Source organism: Macaca thibetana, chromosome 16 (genome assembly GCF_024542745.1).
Source record: "Macaca thibetana thibetana isolate TM-01 chromosome 16, ASM2454274v1, whole genome shotgun sequence".
NCBI classification, from domain to species: domain Eukaryota; kingdom Metazoa; phylum Chordata; class Mammalia; order Primates; family Cercopithecidae; genus Macaca; species Macaca thibetana.
The window spans coordinates 1,565,292-1,579,098 of NC_065593.1; the positions used below are offsets into that span (position 1 = coordinate 1,565,292).

At 41.7% G+C, this 13,807-nt stretch overlaps 1 protein-coding gene and 1 non-coding gene across 6 annotated transcripts in view; one reads left to right on the top strand and one right to left on the bottom strand.

Annotated features, from left to right (window-relative positions):
- The window catches only part of SPECC1 (sperm antigen with calponin homology and coiled-coil domains 1), a 281,070-nt gene that overhangs the window by 189,941 nt on the left and 77,322 nt on the right, over positions 1-13,807 (bottom strand). The window lies entirely within an intron of this gene.
- Positions 1,346-1,447, top strand: LOC126939983 (U6 spliceosomal RNA). Its single transcript, XR_007720517.1, has one exon. It is a non-coding gene; the product is annotated as a U6 spliceosomal RNA (small nuclear RNA).

The window sequence follows — 13,807 nt, forward strand, 5'->3', positions numbered from 1 at the left end:
ATAAGAACAGGGCTCATTATGCAAGCAGAAGGGGAGGACAAGGCCACCTTCCAGCAAGCACTAAAGTAACAATGAGAACAACAAAAACAAAATACATAGAAAAGAAAAAAATGGCAAAATTGTACTTCAGGCTTTAGTGCCCTCCTTACTTTCACCCCAGATAATGCAAAAATTTTTCCTCTTCCTTCAACAGAGCATAAATGATATGACCTGGCTGGGCGCCGTGGCTTACACCTATAATCCCATCGCTTTGGGAGGCTGAGGCAAGAGGATTGCTGGAGCCCAGGAGCTCGAGGCTACAGTAAGCTATAATCATGCCACTGCACTTCGGCCTGGGCAAAAGAGTGACAGCCTGTTTTAAAAAAAAAACAAAAAACCAAAAAAAAACAAAACCTGATAACCACACATTCTCCAGTGGTATCCCTCTCAATCTCTCAATTTCTGATTTTTGGACAAACACTAGCTTCCCTCTGTAAGACAGGCGATCACAGAAAACTCTCTAGATCTATCTGGAAAGCTCTGGAAGATCATAAAAGGGGACCAGCTGAGGATTCCAAGTAAATATGTACCTATGAAACAAAGTTACTAGTAGAAATGGGAGATTTCAAAAAAATCTCCAATTTGCATTCTCATTGAAATTCAAGATTTGATAGCTATGAAATTTGAGCAAGAAGTCATGAAGAAGAAATAATTTGAAAGCAGAGAAATTAGACTAAAGATTAAAAACACAATCGTTGAAGAAAAGAAACATACAAACATACAAAGTAAAGCATATTAGATGATAAACTTTGAAAAATCAGAGCATGAGTGAAAGTGATCACGAGAATCAGAGAAAATATATGTGACACAGAAGAAATACCCAGGAGACCAAATACACACATACTTTAATTTCCTGGAGGAGACTCCAGGGTAAAAAGAGAAGCAATAATCAAAGTAATAACAGAATGCCTAAAAGGCATTCAATAAAACCCATCACCAAATCCTAATAACTCAAAGGAATGTAGGAGAAGACTTAACATGTAAAACAATGCCCCAAACCAACTTTCTGCATCATATTTAATGAGAAAACACCAAAATCACCCACAGTAAAGTGAGAGCAAGTCAAGGTGTCACTAGCATTTAACACAACTGGGATCACACACGCACAAAACAGCGAGAACCAGAAATAAAAGAACAACTCCTGGAATGGAGGAGACAAAAGGCATTGTTATCTGCAGCTGATACGACTGTCTGCTTGGAAGACACCTGAGAATCAACTGAAAACCATTAGTGCTAAGGAGAGGATGGTAAGGGAGCGAGCCAGTTCCAAACTAAGTATTTTTAAACTATGTCATTAGAAAATATAGTCAGTGACCATGCTAATACCAAAATTGGAATGATACAGAGAAGATTAGCATGGTTCCTGTGTAAGGATGACATTCAAAGTCGTCAAATAGTCCATATTTTTAAAAATAAGAAAAAAATGAAATGAATAAAGAATCCCATTCACAATAGGAATAAAAGTATAAAACAAAGGCATAAACTCAACAAAAAGGAAGGAAGGAAGGAAGGAAGGGAGGGCAGGAGGGAGGGAGGGAAGGCATAAACAAAGATAAACTCAACAAAAAGGAAAGGAGGGGAGGAGAGCGGGGAAAGAGGGGGGAAGGAAATAGCAAACTTTAGGGGAAGAGTCAAAAAAAAAAAAAGGAAGAGAGGACATGGAGAACTGGAGAGACTGCCAGGTCCTGGATGGAAAGAGTTGGCAAATATGTCAATATTCTTGCAGGAGGTGCAGGGAGAGCTCCCCGCTGTCTATACCACAGGCACCCAGGGAGGACCCAGGAAAGCTTCCACCCCGAAACCAGCACTGCACCTTGTGCCAACACAGAGCGCCACAGAAAACCCTTGGCTCCACTCCAAAGCCCTGACTAAATCATGTACTCCCAGGAAACGCAGGGCCAAGACACCACCATGTGCGTCATCAAGCTTAGAATTAATTCAGCACCATGTTCTCACTCATAGGTGGGAATTGAACAATGAGAACACTTGGACACAGGAAGGGGAACATCACACACTGGGGCCTGTTGTGGGGTGGGGGGAGGCAGGAGGGATAGCATTAGGAGATATATCTAATGTAATCGATGAGTTAATGGGTGCAGCACACCAACATGGCACATGTATACATATGTAACAAACCTGCACGTTGTGCACATGTACCCTAGAACTTAAAGTATAATTTTTAAAAAGAGAGAAACAAAAAATTAATTCAGCACCTTAACTAGTGTGGAGTTCATAACATCCTCACAACTGGTTTACCTCGGACACCACCAGAAGCTGAAAGCCATTCCTGCTCCACCCACATATGATGGATGAACAAAGTGTGGCTATCCAGACAATGGATTATTATTCAGCCTTAAAAAGGAAGGAAATTGTGACACATGCCCCAGTGTGGATGAACCTGAAGGATACTATGTTAAGGGAAATAAGTCAGTCACAAAAGGATACTGTATGATCTCACTTGGATGCAGAATCTTAAACAGTCAAACTCACAGAAACAGAAAGTCAAGTGGTGACCGCCAAGGGCTGCAGACAGGGCAACGGGGAGTTGTTCAGTGGGTACAGATCCGTAAGCTTGAGGGACCTGCTATGCAGCATTGCCCGTGAATTACACACTTAAAAATGTGTTCAGAGGGTAGATCTCTTACTACAATGTGAAAATGAATTAAATGTAGAATAAAATAGAAGAAAATGAAAATACAGACAATTCCAAACTTATGATGGTATGACTTACCCTTTTTGACCGTAAGGTGATGCAAACGTGACACACATTCAGTAGAAGCTGTACTTCAAGTGCCCAGACAACCATTCTGCTTTTCACTTCCAGTAAATTAGGTTGGTGCAAAAGTAATTGCAATTTTGAAAACGGCAAAAATCACAATTACTTTTTTGCACCAATCTAATACATTATATAAGATATTCAACACTTTATTATAAAATGGGCTCTGTATTCGATGATTTTGTCCAAATGTAGGCTAATATGAGTGTTCTGAGCCCCGTTTAAGGCAGGCTGGGCTCAGCTATGATGTTCGGAAGGTTAGGTGCATTAAATGTATTTTCAACTTAGCATATATTCAGCTTATGATGGGTTTATCTGGAAGTAACCAATGAAATAACTAGAGGAGCATCTGTACTGAATCTGAATTTTTTTAATCACAAAATATATTCATTGATAAATGATCTCTCTAAAATCATGAAAACAACAACAAACTCATTCCTGGCATTCTGTGATTTTGCAGGTTCTCATCTCTAAACAGATTTGGCCCCACCTGCCCCAAGCCCCTCCCTTGAGTCCCCAACACTTCTTCAGGGCCCTTCAGAACTCACAGTGAAATCAACACTTCCTATAGACTGAGCTCTCTGAATGTCCCCTCACTTCCACAGCTTGATGAATCCCACCACTGCCTTTCCAAGCCAGTCTGTTCATTTTCTCACATTTTCCAAGCTGAAGGTCTCGCTGTACCTCATACCTATGACTGTTGCTTCCCCACTGTCTGTTCCCTTCCCCACTGTAAACAGACACCCTCCATCTCCGCAGTTCATGCAGCAGGACCTGGCATCCTCTTCCCCTCCCTGTTGCCATCTACACACCCCCACTCCATTCTCCCCATTCCCTGACATCCCTGGCTCCAGGCGCTCCTCCTTCTGTGGCATCCAAGAAACTGACCCACCCACCTTCCAGCCTCTCAATTCCAAGACTTCCAACATCGCCTTCCTCCACTCTCACCCCAGCAAGCCAACCCATCCATGGTTTTCTCTCAGCCTCTGTTTCTTAATCTGCAAATCCTGGTACCAATATTTATGTCGCATGGACTTGAACAGTCTGCTTAATCTCTTTATGCCTCAGTCTCCTGATCTATAAAATGGGAATGATAATAAGGAGACTATGTCATAGGGTTGCAGTAAAGACTGAAGGAGACTATATTCATTGCATACTGAGAACAGTGCTTAGCACATAGTGAGCAAAGAATGCTAGTCACCAGTAATAGTAATTCTACAACAGGTAAAGATGAAGGGGGAAGAAAACAAGTCTCCCTACCTGAGGCAAACAGAGTAGCAGAACAAAGAACTCTGGAGTCAGACGCTGGGTTTGAATTTGGGAACACTACCTATCCTGGAGCCTTGGCTTCTTCACATGTCAGATGGGGATAAGAATACTTACCTTCCATGTTAGACGAGTTCCCCTGATAGGAGCCCAGAGTTATTCCCTCCCCATGTCAGAGAGGACAGGTGTCTCAGGTTGGAGCCTCAGGCATTACCTGGGTGTGATGCAGGTAACTGGAGCATGCAGGGGTCCAGGTATCAGCGAGGACATGGACGGCTTCTTGGCAGTGAGCCAATCACGACTGCTTGCCCTTACTGATCACCATCTGAGATGTCTGAGATTCTGCAAGCATTCAAGTGGAGTTTGGCCACAGTAAAACTAGCGCTTCACATTTATTTTGCCTTTTAGAAAACACTGATACCAGTTTAAAATAGTGACATGTCTTTGGATCCCACGTGTGCTATATAAAGAAACATCTAAATGGGCACTTCCATGTCTCGTGGTTTTAAAAATGTTTTAAATGTGGCTGTGCGAACCTCCTTCTAGCTGACTGCTGTCTCCAGAAGAGATCCATTTTCAGTCCTCATCCCTTGGGAAGGCCCATCAGATTTCATCTCACTCGTCCCTCTGCTAACATAAGCAGAAATCTTACCCTATACCAACTTTACCATCCATCAGGAGAATCCAGCAATCCCACTTCCAGGTATATACCCTCAAAAAGTCAAAGCAGTGTCTCAAGGAGATATTTGTACACCTGTGTACAGAGCAGCATTATTCACAATAGCCAAAAGGTAGAAATGGGCCAAGGGTCCTTCAACAGGAGAATGGATAAAGAAAATATGATATATCCACACAAGGAAATATTATTTAACCTCAAAAAGGAAGGAAATTCTGACACGTGCTACAGCGTGGATGAACCTTGAGGATATTATGCTGAGTGAAATAAGCCAGTTGCAAAAGGACAAACACTGTATGATGCCACACTTATGAGGAACCTAGAGCAGTCAGATTCATAGAGACAAAGAATAGAACGGCGCTTGCCAGGAGCTGAGGGAAGCGGAATGGGAAGCAAGTGTTTAATGGGGACAGAATTTCACTTTGGGAAGATGAAATAGTTCTGGAAATGGAAGGTGGTGATGGTTGTACAACAATGTGAATGAACTTAATGCCACTGAGCTGTACACTTAAAAATGATTATGTGTATTTTTCCACAGTTCAAAAACCAGGAAAGTTGAGAGCCGGTTGGCTCTCCCCTTCAGAATATGTCCAGACACTGCTGTTCCCCGGTGCCACGGCTGCCGGCCCAGCCCAGGTCACCTCTTTCCTAGACCACAGCCCTAGCCTCCAAACTGGTCTGCGCACTCCATCTGTCCACTCTCAACAAGCAGCCCAAAGCAGTTGTTTTAAAACAAGGTCAGGTCATACCACGGCTCTGTGCAAAACCTTGCAAAAGTTCCCCAGTGGAGTCAGAGTAAAAAAATCCAAAGTCCTGACAGTGACTCGCAAGCTCCCCCATCTTTCTGCCCTCCTCCCCAACTGCTTGTTCACTCTGCTGCAGCCCCACTGGCCTTCCCACCGCTCCCTGGACGTGGGGGACACAGGCCAGCGGTCATCTCTGCCTGGAATGTCCACCACTCCAGCTGTCCACCCGGCTTTCTCATCTCTCCCACGACTTGCTCAATTACCTTTATGAAGGCAGGGATGTTTGTCCTGCTCACTCATATATATTCCTTTTGCCTAGAACAGTGCCAGGCACATGGTAGCCACTCAAAGATATTTGTTGAATTAATGAATAAATAGAAGGATTGTTTCTAAAGTCAGAAACATTTGTCAGAACCAGAACTTGGAGCAGAGGAGCAGGTGGGTGCTTTTGACAAGGCTGCCACCTAGTGGCTGGATTCCTTGACAGCCTTCTGGGGGTTCCCCCACCTTTCACTTGACCCTGGGGCAGGCAGGGAGGACTACCACCTGCACACAAGGAATCTCCTCATTTCCTAAAAGCCACACCATTGTGTAAGATGAGATATACACAAAGGACACTTCAGGGAGAAAAAGAAGAATAAGAACTGGAATCCAGGCCAGGCGCAGTGGCTCATGCCTGTAATCCCAGCACCTTGGGAAGCCAAGGCAGGAGCCCAGGAGTTCAAGACCAGCCTGGGCAACATGGTGAGACCCCGGTGGTGTGCACCTGTAGTCCCAGCTACTCGAGAGCTGGGGCAGGAGGATCTCTTGAGCCCAGAAGTTGGAGGCTGCAATCAGCTATGATTGCACCACTGCACTCCAGCCTGGACAACAGAGCAAAACTGTCTCTAGAAAAAAAAAAAAAAAAATCAGAATTCTTTTTTGGAATCCAGATATGTGAATAATATTAATGAAAGAAAACCAATTAGAAAAAGTGGATGTTCCATAATGAAACCTGGGGTGGGCACGGGAGAGAATAAGTCAAACTTGTTTGACCTTCCTGAAGCTAAGGTTCCTGGTCTAGATAAAATAACCATGCTCTTCCTCTGGCTGTTGTGAGCATCAAGAGAGACAGCAGCTCAGAGAAGCCAGCACGTGCAGGTAGGTGGCAGGCCTAGAAAATAGTAGTCCCTTTCGTGATTTTTGCTGTGTTCTTGCTCTTGTTGGAACAAACTTTGGCATAGCCCCAGAGAACAGCATAACGCCTGGCAACTAGAAACTGGAAATAGCCTTGAGAAGAATGAAGAAGCTCATGCCTCCCCATTCAAGCGGTTCCAGTACCACCCATGACAGATGGCAAGTTGGCGCCCTAGGCAAGGCTGAGACAATAATATAATTATTACGACCAAAAGATTACACGTTTCTCCTCGAGTAGATTTCAGGGATTCCCCCTGAGGACAGATCAGCTCCCAGGAAAGGGTGCAGTAAAATACAGGCCGGCTATAGGTTTAATTCTTGTGCATTCAAAGTCACAAATACTGTATTAAAATTTCATGACAAAAATATTTCTCAAAATTAACACATTTGAAATAAAATACAGATAATACCATGCTATGCATCGTAGAAAACTTGTCCCCAAGTCAAAAGTATAAAAACTAAGTCTTGCCTGCCATAAAAAGAATTCTGTCCCCTGCAAGTCTAATATATGGTTGATTTCCTCTGAGAGGAAATTTTTCTGAAAGGAAATCAACTATATATTGCCAGAATTCCCTCAATTTCCTTTAATTTTATTCTTTTTCTTCACAGCTGAGCCTATAGAAAATTGCTTTAAGTCCAGTGAGCATCTAGTTTCTAACACGCTAAATAATTTCCATCTTTGTATCAACTGTATTTTTATTTTTTTTGAGACTGAGTCTCACTGTGTCGCCCAGGCTCGAGTACAGTGGCACGATCTCGGCTCACTGCAGCCTCCACCTCCCAGGTTCAAGACATTCTCCTGCCTCAGCCTCCCAAGTAGCTGGGATTACAGGTGCCCGCCGCCACACTTGGCTAATTTTTTTGTATTTTTAGTAGAGAAGGGGTTTCGCCATGTTGGTCAGGCTGGTCTCAAACTACCTCAGGTGATCCGCCTGCCTCGGCCTCCCAGAGTGCTGGGATTACAGGCATGAGCCACCGCACCCGGCAGTATTGATATTTTAAAACCCACGCTTATTACTACAGGTTGAGTATCCCTTATCCAAAATGCTCAGGACCATAAGTGTACTGGATTTCTGATTTTTTATTTTAGAATATTTGCATTCTACTTACCAGTTGAGCATCCCTAATCTGAAAATCCAAAATCCAAAATGCTCCAGTGAGCATTTCCTTTGAGCATCATGTCAGTGCTCAAAACATTTCAGATTTTGGAGCATTTGGGATTTTGAATTTTTGGATTTGGGCTGTTCAACCTGTACAACTGGTTGCTGTAGCCCCAACCAGCACTTTCATTTTCCTGGTTTTCTCGCATGTAAAATAGACAAAATGCAATCAAATATTGAAATGATTACCAAAACATACAACTGCAGAGGTGGTAAGACCTACAACAGAGAGGTGCTGCATACCACTGCTCCTAATGGTCATCCCAATAGACTGGAATTCACCTATTCCAAATGAGGCAGTTTGGGGACACTATGACAACAGACAAAAGTATCAGCTGTCCAAAGGTGCTACAAAAATGTTGAGGACTACTGACATATAAAAATAAAAGCTCTCAGCTGGACACGGTGGCTCACACTTGTAATCCCAGCACTTTGGGAGGCCAGGGCGGGTGGATCACCTGAGGTCGGGAGTTCGAGACCAGCCTGACCAACATGGAGAAACCCCATCAATACTAAAAGTACAAAATTAGCCGCGCGTGGTGGCGCATGCCTGTAATCCCAGCTACTCAGGAGGCCGAGGCAGGAGAATCACTTGAACCCGGGAGGCAGAGGTTATGGTGAGCCGAGATCACACCATTGCACTCCAGCCTGGGCAACAAGAGTGAAACTCCGTCTCAAATAATAAAATAAAATAAACAAAAAAATAAAAGCTTCAGAAACAAAATGTAATTTTCAAATTCAACCCTATTAAGTCATATACTTTAATTTCACTTAAATGAAGTAATCGACAAACAATTCGTGTAACTAGGAGAATAATAACTGTCACTTACATTTCATTGCAGTCTGTAAAGTATTCACAGACCTTTTCCCCAACATCACTGTGTAGTAGATATGTAATTATTTCCTTTCTTTGACAAATAAGGGATGCCAATGTCCCTTGGGGCATGGGAACTTGTCTACTTTAGGAGCCAATATGAAACCAAGGTATTTTCCTAGAATCCTGTGCAAAGGAGCAGATGTTATAAGCAAACAAACACACACAAAAAATCCACCAACAAATGGTTAAAGAACACTACAAAAGGCAAGTAGAAGAGGAAGGATTTTGTAAAGGCAAAAAAAAAGTTCAGTTTATATTTATATTGTCTAAATTTACATTGTATTTACCTTGTTTTTAATTTTTTATAGCAATGTATGCATATGTTTAAAATGTTCAAACAGCACAGGAAAATCTAAAATGAAAAAATTTTCCTCTGCCACTTTCAATTCTGGTAACTCTCCTTAAAGAGAATCATTCTGATATCCTTCCAGGAAAAAAGTTGATTTTAATAATTAATATATACTTTTAAAACCAAAACCAAATTAAGGTTATATCATATGCACCATATTATTTTCCCCACTTAGTAATGTATCTTGGAGATCTTTCCCTATTAGTACACACAAATCTACTGTATTCATTTTCATGCCTGTATACTCTTCTACTGCACCAAAATCACATTGTTCAACCAGCCCTGTATGAATACATACTTAGGTTGTTTCCCGTATTATACTATTATAAATAATCATGCAACAGAACTTGCTCATACATGTTGGCATTTTTTTTTTTTTTTTTTTTTTTTTTTGAGACGGAGTCTCGCTCTGTCGCCCAGGCTGGAGTGCAGTGGCGCGATCTCGGCTCACTGCAAGCTCTGCCTCCCGGGTTTACGCCATTCTCCTGCCTCAGCCTCTCGAGTAGCTGGGACTACAGGCGCCCGCCACCACGTATGTTGGCATTCTTTTCCAAGAATATCAGTAACGTTAAGTGCTAAATAATAGAAATGCTTTGTCAAAGGTTATATTAATATTTAGATAGATATTACCAAATTGTCCTTGTGCATCAACCATATGTGACTCCTTATCCCCTTAATGACACCAGAAATGATAGACTGTTTTAATTTTTGCTAATGTATTAGGGGAAATTATATACCTAGTTGTTGTTTTGCTTGCTTTATTTATTTATTTATTTTTTGTGAGACAGGGTCTCACTGTTGCCCAGGCTGGAGTGCAGTGGCACAATTTCAGTTCACTGCAGCCTTCACTTCCCAGGTTCAAGTGATCCTCCCACCTCTGTCTCCCAAGTAGCTGGGACCACAGGCACACGCTTCCATGCTTGGCTAATTTTTGCATTTTTTGTACAGATGGGGTTTCACCATGTTGCCCAGACTGGTCTCAAACTCCTGGGCTCAAGCGATCTGCCCGCCTCAGCCTCCCAAAGTGCTAGGATTACAGGCGTGAGCCACCACACCCAGCCTTACTTTACATTTCTTGAACTATAAGTAAGGCTTCATATCTTCCCACTGGCCATCTGTATTTTTTCATGGGAGCTATATATATTTCTATTATATTATTTTTCCTTTTTTTTTTTTTTTTTTTTTTTGAGTGAGTGTCTCACTCTGTCACCCAGACTAGAGTGCAGTGGTGTGTTCATAACTCATGGCAGCCTCAAACTCCCAGGCTCAAACAATCCTCCCACCTCAGCCTCCCAAGTAGCTGGGACTACAGGCATGCACCCAGCTAATTTGTATTTATTTATTTATTTTTGTAGAGATGAGGTCTCACTATGTTGCCCAGGCTGGTCTTGAACTCCTGGGTTCAAGCAATCCTCCCACTTCGGCCTCCCAAATTGCTGCGATTATAGGCATGAGCCACCACATCTGGCCTATTTTTCCTTTTCTTATTGATTTGTATAAACTCTTTGTAAATAAGCCTTTTGTTACATGTATTGCAAATAATTTCCTCTTTTTGCAAAGAAGTTTCTTATACTTATGAAAGTACGTTTTTCATCTTTTCCTTTATGGCTTCTGTGTTTGTTCCTACTTAGAAAGGCTCTTCCAAGGCCAAGACTACGAATTAATTCTCTGATGCTTTCTCTTTGTAGTTTTGCAGTTTCATTTTTTAATATTTAAATCTTTAATCCTCTTAGAATTTATTTTGATGGGAGGAATGAGATAGTGATCCAGCTGTATTCTTTCTTAAATACTTACTCGGTCACATTTTTGAGTGAATTATCCACTGTGATACAAAATGCCGCCTTTCCCCTCTACTAAATCTTCCAGTGTATTCTGCACTTTGTCCACCGTTCCACTGAGCTGCCTAGCGCCTCTTCAGTTCCAGAATGCCTAAGGTTAATCCCCTGATTACTATTTTCAGAATTCTCCTGGTTACTCTAGAATATCTATTCTGCTAGGTCAGGATTTCTTAGCAGCAGTACTGTTGGCATTTTTGGGCAGGACACTCTCTGCTGCAGGGACGGTCCTGTGCATCCTAGGATGTTTAGTATCTCTGGCTTCTACCCACTAGATGGCAGTAGCAGCTCTGAGTCATAATAGCCAAAAAAAAAAAGTCTCCAGACATTGCCAATTGTTCCCTGGGTTGGAACTGGAGGGGCAAAATCGTTCCCCATTGAGAACAACGGGTTTTAGATAAATTCCAGTTATTTTATTATGTTTCCACTCCCAAATTCCCACTGATATTATAATCAAGGTGAAAATGAATTCTTAGAATAATTCAGACATCCTTATTACATTTTATATGTTGTACTAATTAAGTTTAATCTTAATTCTATTTACTTTTCCTATCTAAGAATCACACATATGTTTTCACTTATTTATATCTTCTTTGAAGGACATAAGACTTCTTCAAAAGAGTTTTAAGATATTTTTATATAGATGCTTACACTATTTATTTCTAAATATTTTGCCCTTTCATTCTTTATAAATAGAATTGTTTCTTACATTATTATCTTTCTAATTAGTCACTGATAAGAAAGCAATTGATGGCCGGCGTGGTGGCTCATGCCTGCAATCCCAACACTTTGGAAGGCCAAGGTGGGTGGACCACGAGGTCAGGAGATCAAGACCATCCTGGCTAACATGGTGAAACCCCACCTCTACTAAAAATACAAAAAATTAGCCGGACGTGGTGGCGGGCACCTGTAGTCCCAGCTGCTCGGGAGACTGAGGCAGGAGAATGGCGTGAACCCGGGAGGCGGAGCTTGCAGTGAGCCGAGATCGTGCCACAGCACTCCAGCCTGGGCGACAGAACGAGACTCCATCTCAAAAAAAAAAAGCTATTGATATATTATAGTCTACAACTAGCCACATACCAAACTCTTATTGTCTCTAATAGAATTTAAGAAAATTCTAAGACACAATTTTCAGGAAATTCAAAGCATACAATGTTATTATCTGATTACAATTATTTTGCTCCCTCATTTCCAATATATGTGCTTCTATATCTCTCTTATCTTACTGCCTTGGTTAATATCTACAGAAAATTTTAGATGACAGTGGTGATAGTAAGCAACCTTGAATTATCTTTGACTTTAATGGGAATCGCTGGCTTTTGTTTGTGACACATACATCATTAAAGATGTCACTGCACATGTACAGTCTATCAAGAGTTTGTTGTTAAATCAGAAAGATTGTTAATTGTGTCAAATGTATGTTCTGTATCTACAGAGATAACTGCACAGTTTTTCTTCTTTGGCCTGTTAATATGGTATGATGGATTGTATTCTAAAATTTCTTAATATTCATCCATTCTTGGGTGGCATAAATTCACTTAGTTGTGATGTATACTACTGTTCTTTTAATGTATTGTTGAGTCCTACGTGCTAATATTTTTATTTCAATTTTTTAAAATTTTTATTTATTTCTTTATTTTTTTGAGACGGAGTCTTGCTCTGTCACCCAGGCTGGAGGGCAGTGGCACGATCTCGGCTCACTGCAACCTCCGCCTCCCAGGTTCAAGTGATTCTCCTGCCTCAGCCTCCTGAGTAGCTGGGATTACAGGCACCCACCACCGCGCCCAAGTAATTTTTGTATTTTTAGTAGAAATGGGGTTTCACCATGTTGGCTGGGCTAGTCTTGATCTCCTGACCTCGTGATCCACCTGCCTTGGCCTCCCAAAGTACTGGGATTACTGGTGTGAGCCACCACGCCCGGCTGATCTCAAATTTTTATATTAATATTTGATCATGGGATCAGTCTGTCTTTTTTTTCCTTTTCAACACTTTATATCGTTTATTAATGCAGTATACATTAGATCTAAAATCTGCAGTTTCTAAGCACACCATGTTTAGATCTTTCAGATCCCTCTGCAGTTTTAGGTTATTTCTACAGAGGTACTTTTAAGTGAATGAATAACACATTCTATAATTCCTGAAAATATAGTACAGAGTGAAATGATTTAAATATAATTTAGGCATATGTTGATTATGAAAATAGATAATTTCTCAATACAATACTTCTCTGTCTTGGGAAAAATAATAAAGCAAAGAAAATAATTCATTTCTGAAATTGCTTTCCTTCACTTGTAAAGGTCTGATCTCCTCCCACTATGCATATGTACCCGTTACTGTTAAGGAAAGCTTTGCATATTTAGATATAGAAGAATAGGCTACATAAATACTAAAGATGTGTCATTCTCCCAAAGGAGACAAAAGTGGTTTTCAATGATTCCTTGCCTCATGTTGATGAGTCTGTAGAATTCAGAACCCTGTGGACACAGCTAATATCCCTGCTCTTGGGGTAGATGTAAGGACACCAGGTCATTGGTAGGGAGGTACAGGCCCTTCTGCTGTTGCAGAGAGAAAATGACTCAAGAAAATTGGGCTAAAATTTGTTGAAATAAAAAAACAGGCTGGGCGCCATGGCTCATGCCTGTAATCTCAGCACTTTGGGAGGCCGAGGCGGGCGGATCACAAGGTCAGGAGATCAAGACTATCCTGGCTAACATGGTGAAACCCCGTCTCTACTAAAAATACAAAAATTAGCTGGGCGTGGTGGTATGCACCTGTAGTCCCCGCTACTTGGGAGGCTGAGGCAGGAGAATCGCTTGAACCCGGCAGGCAGAGGTTGCAGTGAGCCAAGATCGCACCACTGCACTCCAGCCTGGCGACAGAGTGATACTCCGTCTCAAAAAACAAAAA